Here is a 26,643-nt window from a genome sequence, read left to right as displayed (position 1 = left end):
ATGTTTGAAATCCACAAAACCTATTTAAGCTGTAATTTTGCTGTCAGCACTTCAGAACCTAACCATCACATCTAAAAATATTTCTACGGGGAATGTTTTAATTCAACTTAGTTATGCCAAAAGAGTGTGGTCTAGTCTTCACATTCCCCCAGGTAGAGGGGGTTTCTTCAGCTCCAAGCCAGAGTAGCAAGTTGTAGTGGAGGTCAGAGAGAGAAAGTTTGGTGGATTCTTTATTTTCCCATCTCATCAGAGTGGGGCCTCAGCTTCATTTCCAGTGATGTTTCGAGGATCTTAGTCCACCTGGTGCCCCCACGTGTCAGAAAAATCCGTGTGACCCCATGACTGTCTTGAAACCACAGAACCTTGTTAAAATTTTCCGAGGACTTTTTGTTTGGTTAGGTTTGGTTTTACTGTTTAATTGTAACAGGAAACAGGAAAGGGGTCAAAACACCAAACAAAGAGTATTTGCAAAGTTTCAAAGGATTCCACAATAAATAGTCTCCCAAAGAGAGTTGTCCCTGGCATTCACTGAAATGTAAAAGAAATTAACCTTTGATGGTTCTCACTGTTCTACAGTTTAGCTTCCTTCTTGAGAGTCCTGTCCAGTTCTTGTCCTCCAAGAAACTTGTCCATCATCTTTGCCTCCTATTCCTCCCCACCTCCTTCATTTATTCAATACTTACAGGAAAAGCTGCAGATACATATAGCAGTTTGAGAATACAAAAATAACTTGTAATTACATAAAGAAGATATAAATATAAAGAATTTATAATGTATATAAATTATATACATAATTATATAAAGAGGATATAATTACATTCAGACTTCCCTGGTGGTCTAGTGGCTAAGCCTCCATGCTCCCAGTGCAGGGGGCTAGGGTTCAATCCCTGGTCAGGGAACTAGATCCCACATGCTGCAACTAAGACCTGGTGCAGCCAAATAAATCGTTCTTTTAAAAAAGATTTCATTACATTCAGAAGACAACATTTTTTTCTTTCTTTTTTTTTTAAATTGAAGTACAGCTGGTCAGTTTCAGGCATACAGCATAGTGATTCAGAATTTTTGCAGATTATATCCCATTATAGATTATTACAAGATACTGGCGTATATTTGAAGAAAACAGATTTTTTTTGGGGGGGGTCCAAGTTTTCCTTCTTTAGAAAAGAAGGCTGTTGTGCGTTTTTTCTTTCTAGAGCAAGGGGTGAGGAGCAGATTGGGAAGTGAAGACTTGAGCCAAATCTGAGGATGCTGCAGAGTAGACAGTCCAAAATCAGTCTCAGGAAAGGGATAATAGGATACCTGATGTATGCTCTGCATCCAGTAAGTCCTCTAGTACTTTATTCAGGATCTGCCTAATCAAGAAATCTCTTTCAATTTTAAATAATGTCATCTAGTTTGCTGCCAGCGTCAGGATGCCTCTGCCCAGTGACTTTCTCTGGACACTGGAGTCTTCTCTGTTGCACTTGGCTCAAAGACTTGGACATCTTGGTAGTAGCCCTTAAAAATTGACTAATGGGAATTCCAAAGAACACATGTAGACACTCCCCTCTCTAGGAGGTAGACCTTAACTCCTCCTTCTTCAGGTCTTAGTAGCTCAACTTCCAAAAAACATAAAAGAACTTCCAAACAGTATTGAAAGGGGGAAAGGGGAACTTTATCGTGTTGGAGAAACCTGGCCAATACCACCGGAACCAAGTCCCTAGGGCCAACATCACCAGTGTCGTCATGTTGCTGTCGTGCACCTTGTGATCGGATGCGATGTGATATGATGTGAAGGACACTTCTCTTCTTCTCCAAAAGCCATGATCCCAGTCTAACAGGAGAAAACACCAGAGAAATGCAAATTGAGGGACATTCTACAAAATAGGCTTCCCCAGGTAGTTCAGCGGTAAAGAATCCACCTACAATGCAGGAGACACAGGTTCAGTCCGTGGGTCATGAGGATCCCGTGGAGGAGGAAATGGCAACCCTCTCCAGTATTCTTGCCTGGAGAATCCCACAGATGGAGGAGCCTGACGGGTTACAGTCCGTGGGGTCGCAAAGAGTCAGACATAACTGAGCGACTGAGCAAGCACGCTATGAAATAACTTACAAGGACTCATCAGATATTTCAAGGTAATGAAAAGCAAGGAAAGACTAAGGAGCTGTAAGGTAAGAAGAGATTAAGGAGACATGACGACTAAATGCAATATGGGGTCTTGAATTCTGGAACAGAAAAAGGATGCAAGTGAAAACTGGTGATGTTTGAAAACAGTTTGTAGTTTGAAAAAAAACGATTGCTGGAAACTAGTGGAGCAATATTCCATTTCCTTCATCTGCAGAGAGTTAGCTCTGGGGTCTGTTCTCTGCTGGATCCCAGAGTTGCCAGCTGGATTAAGTCTTGGGTGTTCAGAGTGGTGACTGGTTTGATGATTCACATTGTCTTGGTGCTTTCTCTCCCTTGGTTCTGTTCCCCACTCAGCAATATTATTCGGGATCCCACATAAACCACATCCTCTTAAATCCTTGTCCGACAGCATCTGTCTTTAGGGAAATCCAAATTAAGAGTGCATAAACAAATGGATTTTAAAATTGTGGTTAAATTTAAATAACACAAAATTTACCACTTCACCCATTTTAAAGTGTGCAGTTCAGTGGCATTATATCATTGTGCAACCCACCTCCAGAATTCCTTTTTATCATCTCAAACTGAAAACTCCATACCCATCAACAACTCCCCATTGCCTCCTCCCTCTTCCACCATCTCCATAATTCTCAGTCCTTGATAAACACTATTCTACTTTCTTCTCTATAAATTTGATTGTTCTAGGTACCTTATATAAGTTGAATTATACAATATGTGCTCTTTCGTATCTGGCTTATTTCACTTAACAGAATGTCTTCAGGGTTCATCCATGTTGCAGCATGTATCAGAATTTCATCCCTTTTTAAAGCTGAAGGATATTTCATTATATGTATAGACCATGTTTTTTTTTATCCATTCGTCCACTGATAGACATTTATTTCTACCTTTCGGCTATTGTGAAAAAATGCTGTTATGAATGTTCATGTACAGGTATCTGTTCCAGCCTCTGCTATCAATTCTTTTGGGTATATACCTACCAGATCATAATGTAATTCTGTGTTTAAATTTTTTGAGGAAACACCATACTGTTTTCCACAGTGATTGCACCATTTTACATTCCCAAAAACTATACACAGGGGTCCAATTTTTCCACCTCCTGGTCAACACGTGCTATTTTCTGTTGTTATTGTCATTCCTTGTAACAGCCATCCTAATGGACAGGGGGTGGTATTGCATTATGGGTTTGATTTGCATTTCTGTAATAATAAGTGATTTTGAGCATTTTTCCTTGTGGTTATTGGCCATTTGTGTATCATCTTTGCAGAAATGTAAATTCAAGTCTTTTGTTCATTTTTTAGTCAGGTAATCTGTGTTTTTGTTATTGAGCGGTTGGGAGTGAATTCTTTAGATATTCTGGATATTAGCCCCTTATCAGATATATGGCCTGTAAATATTCTTTCCCATTCCCTGAGTTGTCTTTTCACTCTCTTGATACTTTTCATTTTTATAAAGTCTCATTTACCTATTTTTCTTTTGTTCCCTGTTCTTTTGGTGTCATATCCAAGAACTCATCATCAAATCTAAAGTCAGAAAGCTTTTCCTGTGTGTTTCCTTTCCCTTTTTTTTGGCCACACTGCACATCATGTGGGATTTATCATAGTTCCCTGACCAGGGGTTGAACCCATGTCCCCAGTGAAAACCCTCTGAACCACCAGAGAATTCCCTTTCTCTGTTTTCTTCTAAGAGTTGTGTAGCTTTAATATAAATTTAATTAATTTATTTATTTGCCTGATCCATGCAGCATGTGGGACCCTAGTTCCCCAAGCAGGGATCAAAACTCTGTCCCCTGCATTGTAATCACGGAGTCTTAATCACTGGACCACCAGGGAAGTCCCAAGGCATTTTATTTTTAAACGTCAAATCGTTCTTAGGTTTTGTGAAAAAAAAAAAAAAAAAAAAAAAACCTATAAAACACATTTAATTGTTTAGAACTTTGGGGCTGGAGCTTTAGCAAAACAGTTTGATTTTATAAAAATTCTAGAGCACTGCTCTGGCAGTTTAGTGGCTAGGAATCCACACTTCCACTGCAGGGGGCACAGGTTCAATCCCTAGTTGGGGAACTAAGATCCCACATGCTGTGCAGTGCAGTCAAAAATTTTAAATAATATAAAAATTCTAAAGAAGAAAATGAAAATCATTTTAAAAACTCTGCCTTTCAGCTAGAATAGGAAATAATGAAATGTGTTTTCTAAACCTGAAGCTTCCTTACGAAAGATTAGTATTTCAACAAGTCATAGGTGGGAGATGACATTAAAAAAAACAATAGTTAAGCAGGGGCAAACCTTCCAGAACCACATGTTTCTAGTTTAACTAGAGGTATCCCCACATTGGCTTTTCTCTCCTCTCTAAAGTTTAGAACCAGTAATGTTTCCTGCAAAGGAAATAAACAGAGGGATAGGTGCATAGAGGCAATTCACTTTTTAAATGTCTTTCCTACACTAAGTACTATTATTGTGCCTTACAACCAATTAAGGAAGAAGGCTTCTTGGCTCTGGCTATTCCTGCTGCTTGTCCAGAAATGTTTTGGGTCTGAACAAGCCTGGCAAACCCTCCTCGCCTATGGATAATCATTAACCAGCATATCAAATCCCCATCGTTTACAATCAGATTACGTTGACTTTCCCTTCCCAGAACTGCAGCCTGAGAAAAACAGGGCAGAACAAGTTAAAAGCAAATTTTATTTATTCTGATTTTCTATAACTGGGTGATGTGGTCTTTCTTTCCTCACTTCTCCCAAGAAATAGTCCAAATGATTATGCAATTAGTTATCATGTCCCAAATTAATAACAAATTGATGAAAGGCAGGAAAATGAAACAAAAGGTCAATAATAAACCAACACACATTTATTAGATTCAGTGCTTATGATATGTTTAGCAATGATGCCAAAAATTTATATTTTGTTAGCTGAATTTGGCTCTAAACTTTCTACAGAGAAATTCAACTTCAATATCTCCTGCTTTAGATCTTGGCAAATATTTTATCAGCATACTGAGAAAACAAACAGCATCTCCAGCCTCCATCCCTCCTCTTTCTCCTTTGTGTTTTGTATATTACTCTCTGCTTAAAGAGCAAGCAGGCCAGATTCTTGACCTGCTCCTTCTCCACACTTCACTGGCTCTGTAGCTGGTGGGCAGTTAGGAAGAAGTATGAGTTCCAGGTATTGGATCAAATGCTTAATTAATAGTAGCATCAGGATTCAAATATTTGGAATTGCCCAGAAAACAGCTGTGGGTGGCTGAAGCACCAACCTTCTGAGTTCTGAGTCATCTCCATGGAATGGAATACAGCATAAATATGTTCACACCCACCGAATTTATCTCAACCTCAGGAAATGATCTTGAACCAAACAGGGATCTCATTGCATTGACCCTCAGGCTTACCCTACTGGGAAAAACCCTCTCTGTGGGAAGAATTTGACATATTTGTCAAGAGCTCTGAACCACCAGGAAACTTTGAAGAAAAGTTCATACGGGGAAGTGGAGGTGGGATGAATTGGAATTGACATAGGTACACTGCTATGTATAAAATAGAACCTACTGGATAGCAGAGAACTCTACTCAATGCTCTAGTGACCTAACTGGGAAGGAAATACAAAAAAAAGGAGATACATGTACATGTATAACTGATTCACTTTGCTATACAGCAGAATCTAACACAACATTGTAAAGCAGCTATACTCCGATAAAAAATTTCATTAACAAAAAAATGCACGAAAAATAAATAAAAACAGTTCATGCTTCTGTAAGTCTTTTCTATCATATGAAAGTTTTTGCTGAGGGCTCTCTTAGAGTCTTCTTCAACCTGTCCAGCTCTATTGCAAAAAGATACGTTTCTTTTTAAATTTATTTTATTTTTGGCTACCCTGGGTCTTCATTGCTGCATGGGCTTTTCCTCTGGTTGGGCAAGCGGGGCGGGCTACTCTCTAGCTCTGGTGCTTGGGTCTCTCATTGCGGTGGGCTCGCTTGGGGAGCACAGGATCTAGGGCCCAAGGGCATCAATAGATGTGGCTCCCGAGCTCCAGAGCACAAGCTCAATAGTTGTGGCGAATGAGCTTAGTTGCTCCACGGCATGACTGAAGCTGCGTCTCCTACATTGGCAGGTGGATTCTTCACCACTGAGGCACCCGGGAAGCCCCTAAGACATGTCTCAATAGGGAACTGAAATACTGGCAGCTGGTACTGGTAGTTAAATGCTGCTCCATTATTTATGCACATAAATCAACTCTGAACTTTCCATAGCCCTTTGCTCTTGTGATATCATCCTTCTACCATTGTATTTCTGGACTGACTCCCTGTAATATAACTTCACTTGTGCTCAAGGAATCCAATGCATTACAATGTTAATATGAGTAAAATTACATTAATAGTAAAAACATTCAAAGTAAAATGTTTGCATACCTATCATTATTATTAAATTGCTTCCTCCACTGAGCTGATTGTTAATGTAAATATATATATATATATACACTTAACAACCATTTTTATTGGTTTTTACCCTTAGTTTAGCATTAATGTCTCAGTCTTAAGAGGTATTTGAAGGGAAAAAAGTATATGTGTATGCGCGCGCGCGTGTGTGTGTGTGTGTGTGTGTGTGGTGAGGGTGGGCAGAGGTTGAACAGATCAATGAGATTACATAGATAATCAATAGCAGAACCAGGACTGGAGTTCATATTCTTCCTTCAATTTGCTTCTTGACACAGACAAAAAGTAATCAAAGTAACCCATTACTCAAAGTAAAATAAAACTAAACTCTCTAGGCAAAGAGCATTTACTTTTCCCCATTGCTGATTTTTTCCCCCTGAATTCAGCATCTTCCTCTGTCAATAATAGAGCATCTCTTTGCAGTTGAGAGTTGAGTCTAGCTTTGCACAAGGTTGGTCTTCTTTTCACTTCCACATGGTGGCAGCCTGCTGAAAATTCTCCTTATTTTTACTGGTGATAAACTATTCTTGAGTTTAGCACAAGGAGGATCTGATTCTGACGTACGTCTGTCCATCTTGTGTTCTGTAGAAAGTTCTCATCGTATAAAGATCTCACGATACATAACCCAGTGTTACCAGTAACACTTTCTTCAGCATTTGCTCAAAGACAGTATGAAAGAGAAGCTCTCTGCATGATCTGTAAACTCATTTTTTTTTTTTTTTTTAATTTTTATTAGTTGGAGGCTAATTACTTTACATCATTACAGTAGTTTTTGTTATACATTGATATGAATTAGCCCTGGATTTACATGTATTCCCCATCCCAGTCCCCCCTCCCACCTCCCTCTCCACCCGATCCCTCTGGGTCTTCCCAGTGCACCAGGCCCGAGCACTTGTCTCATGTACCCAACCTGAGCTGGTTATCCGTTTCACCCTAGATAATATACATGTTTCAATGCTGTTCTCCTGAGATATCCCACCCTCTCCTTCTCCCAGAGTCCACAAGTCTATTCCATACATCTGAGTCTCTTTTTCTGTTTTGCTTATAGGGTTATCGTTACCATCTTTCTAAAGTCCATATATATGTGTTAGTATATTGTAATGGTCTTTATCTTTCTGGCTTACTTCGCTCTGTATAATGGGCTCCAGTTTCATCCATCTCAATAGAGCTGATTCAAATGAATTCTTTTTAATGGCTGAGTAGTATTCCATGGTGTATATGTACCACAGCTTCCTCATCCATTCATCTGCTGATGGGCATCTGGGTTGCTTCCATGTCCTGGCTATTATAAACAGTGCTGCGATGAACATTGGGGTGCACGTGTCTCTTTCAGATCTGGTTTCCTTGGTGTGTATGCCCAGAAGTGGGATTGCTGGGTCATATGGCAGTTCTATTTCCAGCTTTTTAAGAAATCTCCACACTGTTTTCCATAGTGGCTGTACTAATTTGCATTCCCACCAACAGTGTAAGAGGGTTCCCTTTTCTCCACACCCTCTCCAGCATTTATTGCTTGTAGACTTTTGGATAGCAGCCATCCTGACTGGCGTGTAATGGTACCTCATTGTGGTTTTGATTTGCATTTCTCTGATAATGAGTGATGTTGAGCATCTTTTCATGTGTTTGTTAGCCATCTGTATATCTTCCTTGGAGAAATGTCTGTTGAGTTCTTTGGCCCATTTTTTGATTGGGTCGTTTATTTTTCTGGAGTTGAGCTGGAGGAGTTGCTTGTATATTTTTGAGATTAATCCTTTGTCTGTTGCTTCATTTGCTATTATTTTCTCCCAATCTGAGGGCTGTCTTTTCACCTTGCTTATAGTTTCCTTTGTTGTGCAAAAGCTTTTAAGTTTCATTAGGTCCCATTTGTTTATTTTTGCTTTTATTTCTGAAATTCTGGGATGTGGGTCATAGAGGATCCTGCTGTGATTTATGTCGGAGAGTGTTTTGCCTATGTTCTCCTCTAGGAGTCTTATAGTTTCTGGTCTTACATTTAGATCTTTAATCCATTTTGAGTTTATTTTTGTGTATGGTGTTAGAAAGTGTTCTAGTTTCATTCTTTTACAGGTGGTTGACCAGTTTTCCCAGCACCATTTGTTAAAGAGGTTATCTTTTTTCCATTGTATATCCTTGCCTCCTTTGTCGAAGATAAGGTGACCATAGGTTCGTGGACTTATCTCTGGGCTTTCTATTCTGTTCCATTGATCTATATTTCTGTCTTTGTGCCAGTACCACACTGTCTTGATGACTGTGGCTTTGTAGTAGAGTCTGAAGTCAGGCAGATTGATTCCTCCAGTTCCATTCTTCTTTCTCAGGATTACTTTGGCTATTCGAGGTTTTTTGTATTTCCATACAAATTGTGAAATTATTTGATCTAGTTCTGTGAAAAATACTGTTGATAGTTTGATAGGGATTGCATTGAATCTATAGATTACTTTGGGTAGTATAGCCATTTTGACAATATTGATTCTTCCAATCCATGAACATGGTATATTTCTCCATCTGCTTGTGTCCTCTTTGATTTCTTTCATCAGTGTTTTATAGTTTTCTATGTATAGGTCTTTTGTTTCTTTAGGTAGATATACTCCTAAGTATTTTATTCTTTTTGTTGCAATGGTGAATGGTATTGTTTCCTTAATTTCTCTTTCTGTTTTCTCATTGTTAGTGTATAGGAATGTAAGAGATTTCTGTGTGTTAATTTTATATCCTGCAACTTTACTGTATTCGTTGATTAGCTCTAGTAATTTTCTGGTAGAGTCTTTAGGGTTTTCTATGTAGAGGATCATTGTAAACTCATTTTGAGAGCTGAATATGAACTACCCCAGACTTCATCTAACCGCATCATATAAAGGAAAGCAAAACTCCTCTATATTGAAGTTCCCTTGTCTGTTACATTAGGAACTTGGGTTCAATGGCCTCAAACCATTTGAGCTCCATGAAAGTTGATTTTCACTTTCTGTAATATTTTAAGAACTTATAACCACAGAGATGGGACCTATCTTTAGAAATTTACTTACACAATTGCTCCTAATGGGATTTCTCCCTTTCAGAAGAGGCTTCTAATTTCCCATATTTCAACTTTCCTTACCCAGGGTAGTTAGAGATGGCTTTGTATAATGGCTCATATCTTATAAAGCAAAGCAAGAACTCAAACCCGAAGTTAAATGTCTTTTAGGGGTTTCTAAAGGAGTCAAAGTTACAGTCCAAATTTACAAAGGGTTCCAGGGCTTCCCTGATAGTCCAACTGGTGAAGAATCTGCCTGCAATGTAGGAGACCTGGGTTTGATCTCTGGATTGGAAAGATCTGCTGGAGAAGGGAACAGCTACCCACTCCAGTATTGTGGCCTGGAGAATTCCATGGTCTGTCTAGCCCACGGGGTTGCAAACAGTTGGACACTACTGAGTGACTTTCACTCATCAATATTCACTTAAATATTATGTTTTTATTTAGAGATATGCTGCACAGATGATCATTCTCCTTCCTTTATTTAGTGAATAGAGAACTAGATCTGACTGACTGTTTATATTTCTTGTTCAATGAAAATGCAAGAATCCTGTCCCAGCATGAGTCAGTCTAATGATGTTTACTGAGTGAAAAATAGCTACACTTTTCAAAGGAGGAGTATGAGGAAATATAATGGAAATAAAAATGTATAGCCCCAAGAAAAGGCAAATATCATGAGGTATTGCTTATATGTGGAATCTTTTTTTAAAAATGGTACAAAAGAACTTATTTACAGAATGGAAATAGAGTCACAGATGGAGAAAACAAACTCGTGGTTACTTGGGAGGAAAGTTGGGGGGGATAAATTAGGAGACTGGGATTTATGTTTACACACTATTATATTAAAAAAATAGATGTTAAGGACTCACTGTATAGCACAGAGAACTCTTCTAAGTGCTCTGTAATGTCCTAATGGGAAAAGAATCTAAGAAAGAGTGGATAAAGGTATGTGCTATGCGCTGTGCTTAGTCGCTTAGTCGTGTCTGACTCTTTGTGACCCCATGGACTGTAAGCCTGCCAGGCTCCTCTGTCCATGGGGATTCTCCAGGCAAGAATACTGGAGTGGATTGCCATGCCATACTGCAGGGGATCTTCTCAGGGATTGAACCCAGGTCTCCTGCATTGCAGGCAGATTCTTTACCATCTGAGCCACGAAGGAAGCCCAGATATATATATATATATATATATAAAGCTAATTCATTTTATTCTACAGTAGAAACTAACGTGCATGTATGCATGCTAAGTCGCTTCAGTCATGTCCGACTTTGCAACAGTATGGACTGTAACCCACCAGGCTCCTCTGTCCATAGAATTCTCCAGGCAAGAATTTTGGAGTGGGTTGCCATGCCTTCCTCCTGGGGATCTTCCTAACCCACCTTCCTCCCGGGGATCTTCCTAACCCAGGGATCGAACCCAGGTCTCTTAAGTCTCCTGCATTGGCAGGAGGGTTCTTAATCATTAATGCCACCTGGAAAGCCCAGAAACTAACACCACATTGTAAATCAATTATACTTCAATAAAATTTGCTTTTAATGTCTATCTCTTCTGGGCAGCTTTCAATCCATGAAGAGAATACAAGTAAAGACTTTTGTTTTATCTAAAATGCTGAAATTCACAACTAAACATAGTAGTTAGTGACACTGTAGGAAGTTAGTATCATGTGACTATGTGTGGTTGGTGGAGTGACTGAGGCTGTATGGGGGTGAGAAAGAGAAAATCTTTTCTAACATAGTGAGTTTTAGTGGCAAAGAGGGACATGGTTAGGTGAGAGGAAGATGGGAGTTCTCAGGCAGAGGAATTGTGTGGGTATGGCTCTGAGATACGAGAATGCCAAGAATAAATGTGTAATTCAATTTAAAAGGGATCATAGACTTGCCTTCCAACATTGATTGATTTTATTTGGCTGCACTGGGTCTTAGTTGTGACACGTGGGATCCTTGTTGTGGCATGAGAGATCTTTAGTTTTAGCATGCAGGTTCTAGTTCCCTGACCAGGGATGGAACCTTGGCCCACTGCATTGGGAGCTCAGAGTCTTAACCCCTGGACCGCCAGGGAAGTCCCTTGATATCTATATTAACTCTCACTTATTTACTCATATAAGAAATACTAAAAAAAAAAAAAAAAAAAAAAAAGAAATACTAAGTGTGCTATGTAACATTCATTGGACTTGATATCATTAACTAACTGAAAATATCATTACTATGATGATGAATTACAAATAAATACCCTCTCTAACCAACTCCATTCTTACCCTCTCTTATCACCCATTGTTTTGACCCGAGCATCCTTCCACTTTATCATGGAAGGAAGTCTTTAAGTTCACTCTGTCAGAAATCAACATAACAGTTCACTGGCCAGGCATTCCCCATAGAATCCCAGAGGATGGCCAGTTAGCACCTCAGAGTCAGGTCTCATATTCTAACCCTGGAGAGTGGCTTTTTAGCATAGTGTTCTGATCATTCTCCCATGTTTTGTCCATAAGAGTGAGGCAGAGCTCTAGAACCTCAGAGTGTACCCCTAGGCTATTCCCTATCTGAATAGACAGCATCCTTTCGACTTCCTTTTCCTCCTGCACCATTTTTCACCTCTCACACATAGTTTTTCCATTCTTTTTAAATGTTTAGCACTTATAGGGGATGTACTCAAATGTGTAAAGCAAAACCCCAACTAGAGTTGATTGGAGAATTGGTTACCTAAACCAATAAGAATCCAAGAGGTAAGTGATCCAAGGCTTGCTTGAAGGAACTAGGCATCTTTTATTCTCCTACTTCTTTATTCCTTAGCACCGATGGTTGCAGTCCCGAACATTCTACACATTCCAAGTAGAAAGAAGCAAGGAGATGATTTCTACTCGTCTGTGTCTCACTGTCCAAACTAAGTCACATGGCCGTGTTAATTACCAGGGAATCCGAGAAGGCAAGGACTTCAGTAAAGGAAAGGCTAGGTAAGATGGGGCTGGGGTCGGTGAAAAGTATGCCCCAGCCACAGATTCTAGCTCCAAAGTCCTACGTGCCCTTTATTATTCCTCTGCCTGAGTTGTCAGTCACTGTTAGACACGTCTGCCACTGCTGTTGGATGGATTGAGTATATGTGTTTGGCAGTAAGGGCTGCTCTGACCAAGGCTTGAAAAGAACTCTCAAAGTGATCAGTTTCAGAACAGAACGCGTGAAAAAATGCTCAAAACTCTCCCTCTGAAGATGTACCTCTTCCTAGCATTTTTTCCATTACTAATATTATGAGAAAAACATGTGTGTTGCCTTTCCACTCTGAAGCTACAGTGGAAAATGTCACTTTCTATCCATCTAGTCTCAGATGTCAAACTAGATAAGAGGAAGAGATTGGAAATAGAATCACTCTTCCATGCTTGATACTTTCATTTGGGTACATAATCATCCCATCAAATTCAACAGGTATAAATCTTAAGTCCTTATCTTATTCTTGTTTTAAGAATAAGTCCTTATTTTTTTACCTTTCTGCTCTCATAAATATTTCCCTCTAAGTTTCCTAATGTTGTTATGGACACAGTATTCAGCCACTCAGTCTGCAAAGCTGAGAGTCATCTTGACAATTTCTCCATCACATACTTCCCTACCACCAACAGGTTTACAGTCTAGCTGGTTCTTCCTTTCTCTTTTATCTTTTCTTTCCATTCCCGTTGCTACTGTGTAGTGGCAGAGGCACGCCCAAGTTATTGCTCTCTCTTTAAAATGTAAACCTAAAGACAAAATCAAGAGCACTTCATCTGTTTCTCCCACCCTTCACCACCTCCCTGTGGCAACTACCAATCTGTTCACTTGCATGTGTGAGCTTGGTTATATGTGTTTCTCATATAAGAGAGATTATATGGCATTTGTCTTTCTTGGTCTGACATTTCACTTAGCACAACGCCCTCAGGGTCCATCCATGCTGATACAAATGGCAAGATTTCCTGCTTTTTTCCTGGCTGAGTAGCAATCTGCTGCATGTGTAGAAACCACAATTTCTTTATCTATTCATCCACTGATGGGTACATAGGTTGTTTCCATATCTTGATTATTGTAAATACTGCTGTAGTGAACATGGAAGTACAGTCATCTTTTAAAATTCGCTTTTGTTTTCTTTAGATAAATATTAAAAAGCGGACCTGCTGGGTCATAGGGATCCAGCAGGATCGTCTATTTTTTAATTTTCTAAGGAACCTCCACACTCTTTTCCATAGTGACCATAGCAATTTACATTCCTATCAACAGCGCATGAGGGTTCTTTCTTAGAGAGCCTAGGCCTTTTAATTGAAGATGGATCTGCTGTCATTCTAAGTTCTCTTTTTAGAATATTTGTGGTTTCCTGGATATGATTTTTGTAAAGTGGAGAAAGAACTTAGGTACATTGTGAGACAACTACAGAACCCACCTAGATTTCAATGACGCTGTCCTTTGCTATAGTTTGCAGACTTGATAAGTTGTTTTGTTACCAACTCATCTCTCTGCAGACCCTCAGAAATATTCAATAAACTATGAAGAGCTCCAACCACTTTTGTTTCTGTACTCATGTGACATTGGTTTACACCATGTTTAATCAGAATCTATGGAGTTTGTTTCCAGATAAGAATGAGCACACTTCTGTCTCTGAACAGAACACACAGAGCAGCTATTTGTCCAAAAAGCAAATAATGGCAAAATTTGAAGGAAAAAGCCTAGAATTTGAAATACCACTGACTGAAGCATTGCTAAATTTACTACATCTTTTTCGCTGGTCTTCCCAAGGCTTAGCCCCACAAGCGGGCAAAGTCATAGAAGTTGGCAGCAGGGTGGTTTAAGAGAGCCCCACCTTTCAGATGTGAGAACCAAAATGGGCGTTCAGGAAACTGGAAAGTACCGGGATATCTGGAAGAGAGGACTGCTCAGGAAGGTGACCCCATAAATTTATTTCTGAATCCTGAGCTCATGCCAAAGTAGCACATACTCAGATCAGACTCAAGTCAACATTTAAATTTAACAGACAGGCCACCTGCCCACATCACAGATTGGCTTCTGGAGAATGCACATGTGGAACAGGCTCAAAGAGCGTTGCAAAGACATGAAACTGATCTGGCATTAAAAACATAGCCCACTGGAGGTGAGTTAGAGATTGTGACCTGAACCTAACCAGACTGATTGCCTACTAAAACAAAAATAGCAGCCTTCCTTCTCCATATAATTTGAACAAGATCCAGAATCTTATAATATTCAAAAGGTCAAAGATACAATCAAAAATAACTTGCTATCAAATAATCAGGAAAATCTCAATTTGAATTTAGGAAAAGACAGTTAGCAGATGCCAAAGATGAGTAACATGGATGTTAGAAGTACCTGGTAAAGACTTTAAAGCAGCTATGATAAAATGCTTCAAGAAAGTGATCACAAACACATTTGAATCAAATAGAAAGTTCTCTGCAAGAAGAGAGAAGATACAAAGAAGAACCAAAAGGGAATTTTAGAACTGAAAAATACAGCAACTGAAATAAATAGACTCTCTTGCTGGGCTCAAGAGCAGGATGGAGATAGTAGAGCTGGAGCCAATGGACTCAAAGACAGATCAATAGAAATTATCCAGTTTGAATAACAGGGAAAAGAATTGAGAGAAAAAAGGACTTAACCTTGGGAACCTGTGGAATATTAACAAAAGGTTTAACTTAGACTCACTGGAGTCCAGAAGGAAAGAGGTATGAATGTGGTGCTGAAAATATATTTGAAGAAATAGTGGTTGACACTTAATCAAAAAAATCTTTGTAGATGGCAAATGAGCACATGAAAAGATATTCAATATCTTAAGTGATTAGTGAAATGAAAATGAAAACCATGATGGGATAACACCTCAAATCTATTAGAATGGCTGTAAAAATACCAACAATGGAATTGGAATGGGGGGCAATGGAATTTTCTGGTAGACTGATTGTGGCATACTAATCCATAATACAATGTAATATGTCAAAATTCATACAACTGTACCCCCTAAAAGTAAATTTTAATATACTATACTTGAAAAGAAAAAAAATGTATAATTACAATAACATATGCTCTCAGCACAAACAATTCAACTGATGGGAGTAAAAGAGAGCCACAAAGTAGTGAACAAGCAGTGAGCAATTTTCATGACCAAAGGCTCATGGGCATCTGCCAGAATTACAGAGAGAAGGGAGAGGATTGGATAATTTGGAGATTTGGTTAAATGGAGGTCTGTTAAGAGAGCTTCCTGTAGTTCTAAAATTTTACCCTTTCTTCAAAAAATGCATTCTGATTTTTTGAATTCTCTAGATTAAAAAAAAAAGGTCTCTGTATAACTGTCTTTTATCTATAATTACTGAAAATCAGTAACACTTTTTCAGGGTACACGAGCTCACAGATATACTTCCCACATAGGCTGTTTCAAACTCTGACCCAGTTCAAAGTTCTCAGTTCCTCCTCATTGCTCTCACTTAAAGGTAACGACCTCTGTTACCCTCTTGTCAGGGGAGAGGGGGCAGGGGACAGCTTATGGAGCACTAGTATGGCTAAGATCTCCATTGACTGGAAGCAAGCTGCCAGCTCTGACCATCAGTGTTTCAGGAGTTCACTGATTTCACAAAACACACAGTGGATGATGGAATGAATCAGGAGCTTCATGGGAGCATTTATTTGCATGGAAGCATTACTTGGAAAAATAATGTTGAATATAGACTCTACTGAGGCCAGATCTTGAGAAAGTTCCTTCTGGGTCAGATCAAGAGACACCCACCATGAAAACTCTGGCTAACATTCCATCTTCTTCTTTCCCTGTTTCATCTTTTCCTTCTCCAAAAGTCTCAGAGAAGAGTAGACCCTTCTCAAAGGTTAACCATCCTCCATGTGCTCTGAATTCTAGCAACTTATCAAAGTCAAAAATCTCCTCTTGTCCAGTGGAACTCATTTTCATATGCTCCAAAACCATTTATCCTTGTGTAATCATTTCTGGTTACCTTTAGATCATTTTCAAATGGATGAAGGACTGTGGGGACATATTTTTATGATTCATCTGTTAGTTAAAACATTCTTCAGCTACTTCATTCAGAAGAAACAAATACTTTTATCTTTTCTTATCTCTTTTTATTATTTCCTATCTCTTTCTCTTATTTCTTTACTCAAGAGGCTTTCTAATCAATATGTAGAAATTTCATCTAAGTATGATATGTTATAAAGAGTATTTCTGTCTAATTAAGTCAATGTACGGAATCTCATGCCATCTGAGCTGTATAGAACCAACACCGTAGAATGGAATGTCCTTGAAGATCCTTGTGTCGAAAGTTTCCCTGTATGACCATTGGCATTTGAAACACAGGGGTGAGGAGAAATCAGTTAGCACCAGTTCATGACTGTAGCATTTCTTCTGTTTCTGCAGAGCCCTTTGAGGTTGTGACTTTTACTTCATGAGAGGAAGCTGTAGGAAGAAGTCTTGAACTGAGGAAATGGAAAGAAACCACAAAAAATGCCCACTGTCTCAATTATCTCTAGTTGTCCCAATCCTGAACTAAAAGGAACCCAATATTAGTCTGTTAGGAGGCAGGGCATGGAATCTGTGTGGCCAAGAATGGGTACTGGGTGATGGCTGGGAGCCACTGGTGCTCCCTTCCCATACACTTTATACCTACTCACCAGCACTGCTTGGCAGTCTGGACTTTGAGCTCACCAGATTCAAGTCCAGGCTCATGTGGAAGATAATAATGATACGAGCAAGGACATTAGGCAAAGCATGAGAATGACAACAAAGTTCTGAATGAAACACTGTGCGCCCATTTTTTAAATTAAGTATTTTGCATGGTGATATCTAAAAGTCAACACTAGCTAATGGTGACAAGTAGATTTCTGAAAAAATAGAGAAGTAACTTCACTTCTGAGTTGACACCTTGATAATTTATATTTTCTTGCCCCACCTGCCGTGTTTCATCTAGGGGGAAAAAAAGGTCCTCTTTTCCCCACTCTCTTTCCCCCTCCTTTAAAACAATAAGAAAACCTGATCTGTCATTAACAACGCAAATGAAGGATTGATGCCTCAGAATATTTAGTGCTGTCCAGTCGCTAAGTCATGTGCGACTTTTCTAACCATGTGGACTGCAGCACAGCAGGCTTCCTTATCCTTCACTATCTCCTGGAGTTTGCTCAGACTCATGTCCATTGAGTTAGTGATGCCATCCAACCATCTTATCCTCTGTTGCGCTCTTCTACTCCTGCCCTCAATCTTTCCCTGCATCAGGGTCTTTTCCAATAAAGCGGCTCTTCGCATCTGGTGGCCAAAGTACTGGTGTTTCAGCCTCAGCATCAGTCCTTCCAATGAATATTCAGGGTTGATTTCCTTTAGAGTTGACTAGTTTGTACTCCTTGCTGTCCAACAGACTTTCAAGAGCCTTCTCCAGCTCCACACCATCAATTCTTTGGCACTCAGTCTTCTTTATGGTCTAACTCTCACATCTGTACATGACCACCGGAAAAACCATAGCTTTGACTACACAGACTTTTGTTGGCAAAGTGATGTCTCTGCTTTTTAATATGCTGTTTCAGTTTGTCATAGATTTTCTTCCAAAGAGTAAGTGTCTTAATTTAGTGGCTGCAATTACCATCTGCAGTGCTTTGGGGACCCAAGAAAATAAAATCTGTCACTGTTTCCATTTTTCTCCATTTGCCATGAAGTGATAGAGCTGGATGCCATGATCTTAGTTTTTTGAGTGTTGAGTTTAAGCCAGCTTTTTCACTCCCCTCTTTTACCCTCATCAAGAGGCCCTTTAATTCCTCTTCGCTTTCTGCCATTAGAATATTTATTATGTCCTTAGTCTGTGCAAGTCACTTCTAGACTTCAGGGCTACAATCTACAAGGATTCTGTCATTCCTGCCCTTCTGAAACTCACCCCATAGAATAGTCTTTCTCTATGCTTTTTCATGCTTACATCTGACCCAAGGAAACTTATTAGAATTTCCCCCCACCTCTGGGACTTCCCTGGTGGTCCAGTGATTAAGAATCTGCCTTGCAATGCAGGGGATGCAAGTTCAATCCCTGGTCAGGGAACTAAGATCTCACGTGTCACAGAGCAACTAAACCCACAGTACAACTAAAGATCCTACATGACACAACAAAGATGCCACAAGCTGCAACTAAGACCCAATGCAGCCAAATAAAAAAATATATTTTGAAAAGAAAAAAAAGTGTTTTTCCTAACTGGCTCCACTGTGGAATTTTAATACTGCAGATATACTGTATCTCTGTTTATGTATTGTGCTTAATACCATAACTATATTGTAAGTCTGTTTGTGTATTGTGCATATCTGTGCTTTAAACATAGAGGAATAATTCTTTCTTTTTTTTTTTTTGCCTCTCCAGGAACCAGTTTTTACCCTTTTGGGGTAATATTATCCCTCTGAAAAATGCATATCACAAGAGAAAGAGAAATAAGACAATAAATGAGAAAAATAATTGTAATGTATAAAATGAACGGCATTAAAGGGACTAAAAACTGGGGTGTGTTACACTGGATGCTGACACCCAGTTGCTTGCCCTGACTGAAAGAATGAAAAGAAACAAGCTACAGCCTCTCCTTATTTTTCTTTCTTCTCTACCTCAGTTGGACTGGGAATGAAGGACTATCTCATTACCCCTGTGTGAGCAGCGGGTATGGATGCTCAAACCTTCCTGATCCCATTTTCCCTGAAGCCTGGTGTTTAAATCTCCCATCAGAAACTGAGAAGGAAAAAGAAAGACTGAATGTAATCCACAGTGTACATAATTTCTCTCTTCCTCTCCTTCAAATAGACTCAGGTTAGTCATCTTGCCTACATTAAACAACCTTTACACCCTAAGCAGCAAGGCTGCCAAAAGCCAGCCATTCGGGAATCCAATCTACTTGGTCATTGATTTCTGTGAAGCTCTGAATGAGCCATTGTTCCTTAGTATGAGTGTGAGACTGTCAAAGATGAATTTAACTTCCATGTTCATGGTGGAGCAAAGCACGTATATTTACATAATTCTTTCCACATAGGTGTGTTTCAACAAAATAATGAAGACAAGGTAGCCAAACAGCATAGAGCAAAATAATACTCCAGCTATATGCTCAGGTTCAGGTTTCAGAGTCCAGACCATAGTCTGTAAATTGGCAGGTAATTTAACCACTCTAAAACTCAGTTTATCCATATATGAGATGAGAATAATGATGCTGTGATAGTGGATTGTTATAAGAAATAATGTAAGTAATGTATATATAAGTTTTTAGTATAACACATGGAGTGTAGAAAGCCCTCTATAAATACCTGCTGCTATTACAGCTGTTTCCATAAGCCCAAGCATGTTTTGGTAATCCTACCTAGTTTTACTATTTTTCTTTTTTTTACCATAAAAAGATTAAAATTTGTTTAACATCAAAGCAGGATCTCTCGAAGTTAATCACAAGCAGCATTTTTTCAATGGGAGCATAATTGTTTTACAGGCTTCCCCGGTGCCTCAGTGGGAAAGAATCCACCTGCAAAGCAGGAGACACAGATTTGACCCCTGAGTAGGGAAGAGCCCCTGGAGGAAGGCATGGCAACCTGCTCCAGTGTTCTTGACTGGAGAATTCCTTGGACGGAGGAGCCTGGTGGGCTACAGTCCATAGGGTTGCAAAGAGTCGGATACCAAGACGAGTGAAGCGACTTACCACAGCGGCAATTGCTTTACAATATTTGTTCGCTTCTGCTACTCGGCACCATGAAAAGTCAGCCACGTGTCCACACGGATATCCTCTCCCTCTGGAGCCTCCCTCCCACCCTCGTCATCCCACTGCTCTAGGTTATCACAGAGCGCTGAGCTGAGTTCCCTGTGCAATGCAGCAGCTTCCCCTAGCTATTTTACACATGGTGGTGTTTATATATCAATCTACTCTCTCAATTCATGCCCTCCACTTCCTCCCCAATCCACAAGTCCGTTCTCTACTCCTGCGTCTCTATTCCTGCCCTGCTAATAGTTCATCAGTACCATTTTTCTAGATTCCATATATATGTGTTAATATATGATATTTGTTTTCCTCTTTCAGACTTACTTTGCTCCTGATCTGCCTCTTAGTTATCCTTGCTCTTCAATTCCATTGGTTGGTGTTTTTCTAAACTAATCTGTTATTTTATTTTCCTTTGGCTGCCTAATTACAGTTTATAATTCTAATCGTTGCTCTCCTTCATTCAGTGCTATGAGATGCTAAGTTAATACTAGCAGATCTACTAACTAGTCTTTTTAAAGCTTACACAGTTTGAGTCCTAGGACAACAAAGGTTGTCTTCCCAGGTCCTCCCTGAATCGGAATCAGCTCTGAGATCTCTATCTTGGCTATTAGCATTCATATCCTGATCATTACCTTTGCTAATCCTTAGCGTCCTTTGGCCTCCTGCACAACCTTATCTCTCATCATGTCTATGTAATATTTGTGTTAAGTGTTCCTGACTCCCCTTGCCTTTTCCAAAACCTATCTAAGTATTTTTCCTCAAAAGAGCTGCTCTTCCCGGATGCCCGACACATGCTCAAGCACAAAGGAAAAGACATTCATCATGTTTAGGGCCATTCGGCATGTTTAAACATGCTTCTTATGTCTGGGGAATTCCCCATAGTTTGCTTAGCCTGCTTAGTGAGGGTTCAGGGATTCTGCCAGGGGGCAGATCTTGATTTTGTAGTGCTTGAAGCTAGTACAATTAAGGGAAACTTACTTTCATTTAAAAAAAAAAAAGCAGCAAAATTATGAACTTAAAATTAGGTTTAAAAATTAAGTAGTTTTTTTAGAATGAAAAAAAAATTTTTTTTTAAATGATTAGTACCATACACATCACAAATCTAGAAAAATGATGTAATTTAAATTAATTGCCTAATGTATCACTTTTATATTTTTATTTATGATTATGTATTATATATTTATTATTATTTTAGCTGCATAGTCCTTGATTGACATTTTATATGCAATGGCTTTATAATAGATTTTGTAAAAGAATAGGAAGATACTTGAGATTGTTCTTTAGCCAAGTTGGTCAAAGTTTTTTGTTTTTGTTTTTGCTTTTTGATCAAGGGTTTAGAGAAGTTTCTTTAAGCTTTAAAACATAGAGTTGATCACACTGTGTAAATTTAGTAAGCAGGGCAGAGGAAGCAGGGTTGCAGTTACAGTATCTTTCTTGTGCAAATTGTCCAAAATCTATACCATTCCTAGGACTGTCCCAGGGCCTTGGAAGGGGTCTGTGCATGTAAGGGGTCCTGGGGCTGTAGTGTCATTAGCTCCGTGGTGTATCATCCATCTTTGCAGATGGTTAGGTTTCACCCATCAGACACAGTCATAAAGATTTCACTCCAGAAGTGAACAACCTTAGGAAGCAGGAGGCCTTGTAATCTACCATTTCCCAACAGTGACAATAGAGGTATCAGCTCTGTCGGCGAAACTTGTGCTGAGTCGCTGGAGTCACTGGGGCTGTGGTCTCTGCGCCCAGCAGCAGTGAAGCCCTCTTCCCTTCAGCAGCCCTCACAGTATGATGCGGGCATGGATCCTGGTTGCACTGGCTCTAGGCCAGCAGTCTTCGAAATTCCACGAGGTGCCAAACATGGTTTATTAAACTTTAAAAAATGTTTGTCATCAACGCACTAGAGTAGTTTCTGTTTGCAGTTTTGAATCCTGACTAATACAGAATGGAGGACTAAGGCCAAAACTGAGGCAAGGCTGAACTTGTCAGAGATGATGGAAAAGTCCAGGGACGAAAGTGGATCAAAGCGTCGTGCATGGGAGAAAGCTGGTGTCCCCAGAGCAGGAAAGTAAGGATGAAGGTCAAACTCAAGAGGCCCAGACTTGAAGGCAGAAGTCAGGGAACCAAGAGTCTTGATGAGTGGAAGGGGAGAAAGGCAAAGGAGATTAACAAAAGGCAATAAGGCAGGTCAAGAGTCCATTTGATGGGACAGCTGTTGGGTGGTATGAATGAGGGTTGCGTGGGCTTAAAAGGCCTTAAAAACAAATGGAGACAGACATAGATATAGAGGACAAATTTGTGGTTACATATAGGGAGGGGGGAAGGAGCAATAGTGGGGTGGGGAAATAGGAGATACAAACTATTGCGTGTAAGGTAGATCGAGGATGTATTGTACACATGGGGATACTTTGTAATAACGGTCAATGGAAAGTAGCCTTTAGAAATTATATAAACACTTATTGTACAGCGCAGGGAGCTCCATTCAATATTCTGTAATGGCCTATATGGGAACTGATTCTAAAAAAAGAGTAGATATATGTTTAAATGATTCATTTTGCTGTGCAGCGGAAACTAATGTGATGTGTTAGTCACTCAGTCATGTCTGACTCTCTGTGACCCTGTGGACTGTAGCCCGCCAGGCTCCTCTGTCCATGGACTTCTCCAGGCAAGCGTACTGGAGTGGGTTGCCATTCCCTTCTCTAGGGGATATTCCCCACCCAGGGATCAAACTCAGGTCTCCTGTATTGCAGGCAGATTCTTTACCATCTGAGAAACTAATACGACATTATAAACCAACTATAAGCCAATAAAAATTAATTTAAAATGAAAATATTTTAAATTGTATAAAAATTTTAAATTTTTTAATAAAAAATAAGCATCATAACCTAAGTGAAAAAAAATGGAAGTTTTGTCTTTAAGATATCATTAAAAATAAAAAGGGAAGAAATGGAGGAAGCCTGCTCAGTACAATCACTGAGGCTCTCATTAGCTTGTGTTGGGAAATTAAAGCCTTCCAACTTTCACTTTCTTTTCTGCTCAGCAGCATGTTCTCTATACAAAGAACCTGTAGAGGCCATTGTAATTGCCCTAATTTAAAAAAAAAAATCAGTCGTGGCTCCCCATTGCCTACAGAACATTACAGAACCCATTAGCTTGGTATTTCTGAACTGCTGTCCTCTGGATCAATCCATCTCTCCAACTCATTCCTCATTAATCTTCTCATCCTCTTTGTTAGAGACAAAAGATAAATTATTTAATGTTCCCTAGACATGCATTGCATTTCCCCGTGGTCACGGTGTGCTTTTTGCCTGGGATGCCCTCCCCGCCTCATCGCAACACATCCAAATCCCTCTGCCTTTGAAAGCCCAGTTCAAATGCCACATTTCTTCTTCAGGAGCTGTATTTCTTCCCCTGAAGCACATTAACTGTACTGCTCACGTTACTTTTCCCACCCATCACTGTTGTTATTGAGGCACGTATTTTTCTTTCGTTTAAGAAGCCAGAGGCTGACTTCTGGCAGAATTCTTGGCATGCTGTGTCATATACTCAGGGGCCCTAAATAGTGTTGAACAAAGGGCCGAAGGATGCAACTCTTGAGGCATAATTTTCTCCAGAACCTAGAACCAGTGATGGTGGCCTATGAGAGAGTAAATGCAGATTTTTATATCATACAAGCAGGAGATGGAGTCACAACTCTTGTCACTGTCTAATTAAGACTTTGGGGACAAGTTGCCTAATCATAAGAAGCCACTGGAAAGATGGAGATGATAATCCTATGGCAAAGGATTCCTTTGAGAATTGACCATGGTTCTAGAAGGCATCTTGAGTTCCCTGATAACTCAGTTGGTAAAGAATCCGCCTGCAGTGTGGGAGACCTGGGTTTGATCCCTGGGTTGGGAAGATCCCCTGGAGAAGAAAATGGCTACCCACTCCACTATTCTGGCCTGGAGAATTCCATGGACTGTAAAGTCCATGGGGTCACAGAGTCAGACACAACTGAATGACTTTCACTTCACTAGAAGGCATCTAATACAGTTCCCTGACACAAAAGATGCTAATTGGATCTTAGTGGTTTTCTTCCTCTTAGTCTCCTCTTCTTCAGCCTCAGCATCTCTCATTTCATACACTGTTCCTCACATAACTCAGTGTTCTGGTCTGCCCACCCACTTCATTTCATCAATTTAATATTGCTCTTAAAATTTGATTATGAAGACGCCCCAGTTGCAACCTGATTAGTTCATAGAACAGTAGGAATTTTACTTGTCAGTGTCTTAGTATACTTCTCTTTTTGCAATACCAGATAGTCATGTCATACTTGGACTAATTTTAAGCTTTATTTTTTATTGTTAACAGAAGACTTTTTTAAAATTAAATATTTATTTGTTTGTGCTGGGTCTTAGTTGTAGTACCTGGGATCTAGTTCCCTGACCAGAGACGGAACTCACACCCCCTGAACTGGGAGCATAGAGCCTTAGCCACTGGACCATCAGGGAAGTCCCAATTTTAAGCTTTAGATTGACCAAAATCTTCAGAATTTTTGGAACAACCTACCTCCAGGTCATGTGCTCATTTCATACTTGAACCTAAATGCAAATACTTATCTTTGTTAACTTTCAACTAATTTATATAAGGCTAGACTTTTACTTTACCAAAATCACATTCAACCTTGATTTTAATCATCTTTAAAAAGTTGTTGGGGGTAGGTTGGTGGGAGAGGCACTAAAGCAATAACTTCAGAACATTCTTCTCACTCTCATTTAATTGCAGAATAAATACCTCCCACGGTGAGCTGTAATACAGACCAGCATTTGAATCTGTGTGGAGGAAAGAGATGACTTTTGCACTTTGGTTTTGTCAATTGGAGCCACATAAGCAATTAAACTTCAACAAACTTAGTGACTGAATAGCAGAAATACATTCTTTAGGGATCACCTTAAGGAAATTGAAAAAGAAAAATGTGATTTTCTTTAATTTCTCAAATAGAAAGAATCCTTCTGTGTTTTAATTAAGCACTCTGTTGTTCTACCAATAGCACTGGCCCAAAACTTTGGTTAGCAACAAATAATCTTGCTGTATTGCAAAAAATATCTCGGAAATGGAAGTTTCTCAGATTCTGTGTAGATAATACTTTATTTTTCTTGGAAAACAAATAAATAAACAAAGCAATCTGAATGTAAAACTTTTACTGAGATTCTACTGAGCAACTTCTCCATTGAGGAGCCATAAGTGATTTTTTATTAATGGAAATTTATAGGAAATATTTTGGGGGAGCTTTCCAATTTTTCCTAATTAATCTAAATCCTACATAAAACAAACAATTTTTTTTTTTAGGGCACTCCAAAGGGCACGTAGGATCTTAGTTCCCCTACCAAGGATCAAACCTGTACCCTCTGTTTCGGAAGCATGGATTCTTAACCACTGGATGGCCAGGCAAGTCCCTTAAACATAATTTTAAGGAGAGGGATATTAAATAATAAATAGAAATTTCTTCAACCTAAAATTTCTATAAAAGTGAAATAACTTTAGTAAAGAAAAATTCTTCTTTAAAAAATGTCTAAGTCATATTTTCCCATTTATAGCTGGGGATTCAGTTATTTAGTATAAATAAGGAAAGATATCTAAAATAGCCAAAACTAAAAAAAAAATAAAAGCCATGATTTTTGCTAGTTTTTTATATGCTTTTAGATGAATTCTATATCCCTTTGATAAAGGAAACAGGCCATATAAAATATAATTAAGCTTTTTCTCTATTAGTTAAGGTTGCCATCATCAACATTTTATATTGTAAGGTAAATGGAGTCTATCGGGGTCTATCAGACCAAAAGTGAATTCATGCTCTGAAATATCTTTTCTTTCACAAACCCTTTGTATTTGTTGCTTTGTCTTAGGCTGTGTGTCTTTAAGGTCTATGCGAAAGGTTTTTTTATTAGGTTGAACCATGATGCTGTTGATATTTAATTATTTTAATCTACAATACACTCATTTCTCTTGCTTTAAACTAACATAATTGAAGATCGAGTTCAAGGCTGAAAAATTTCTTTGTCAACTGTCTTTATCAGCATCCTTTTTTAAATTAATTAATTTGTTTATTACTTATTTATGGCTGTGCTGGGTCCTTTTTGCCTCGCGAGGGCTTTCTCTAGTTGAGTGGGGGAGGGTGCTACTCTCTAGTTGTGGGTGCAGGGTAGCTTCTCCCTGCTCCCAGCTGGTGGGATCTTCCCGACCAGGGATCAAACCCTGGTCCCCTGCATTGGCAAGCAGATTCTTAACCACCAGACCACCAGAGAAGTCCCAGCATCTTTTGATATTTGTATACTTCTTACCATATCCTACATGATGAAGTATAGACTGTGCTGTGGTGAAGTATAGACTCTTGCCCTCCATACATGCAGCCCCTGG

At 39.3% G+C, this 26,643-nt stretch overlaps 1 protein-coding gene across 5 annotated transcripts in view; it reads left to right on the top strand.

Moving 5' to 3' along the window:
• LOC110149723 (uncharacterized) overlaps positions 1 to 25,669 on the top strand; it is an 83,236-nt gene extending 57,567 nt beyond the window's left edge. For 3 of the 5 annotated variants that reach the window (XR_011483889.1, XR_011483891.1, XR_011483894.1), the window contains 3 exons: positions 12,329 to 12,489; positions 18,888 to 19,322; positions 25,576 to 25,669. The gene's annotated coding sequence lies outside the window, so the exon portion shown is untranslated. Of the gene's footprint in view, positions 1 to 12,328; positions 12,490 to 18,887; positions 19,924 to 25,575 lie in introns of those variants that run through there. The other 2 variants (XR_011483892.1, XR_011483890.1) reach the window with 2 other exon arrangements.
• The last annotated feature ends 974 nt before the right edge of the window (positions 25,670 to 26,643 follow it).

Source organism: Odocoileus virginianus, chromosome 27 (genome assembly GCF_023699985.2).
Source record: "Odocoileus virginianus isolate 20LAN1187 ecotype Illinois chromosome 27, Ovbor_1.2, whole genome shotgun sequence".
NCBI lineage: Eukaryota > Metazoa > Chordata > Mammalia > Artiodactyla > Cervidae > Odocoileus > Odocoileus virginianus.
This window is presented reverse-complemented; position numbering and strand designations above follow the sequence as displayed.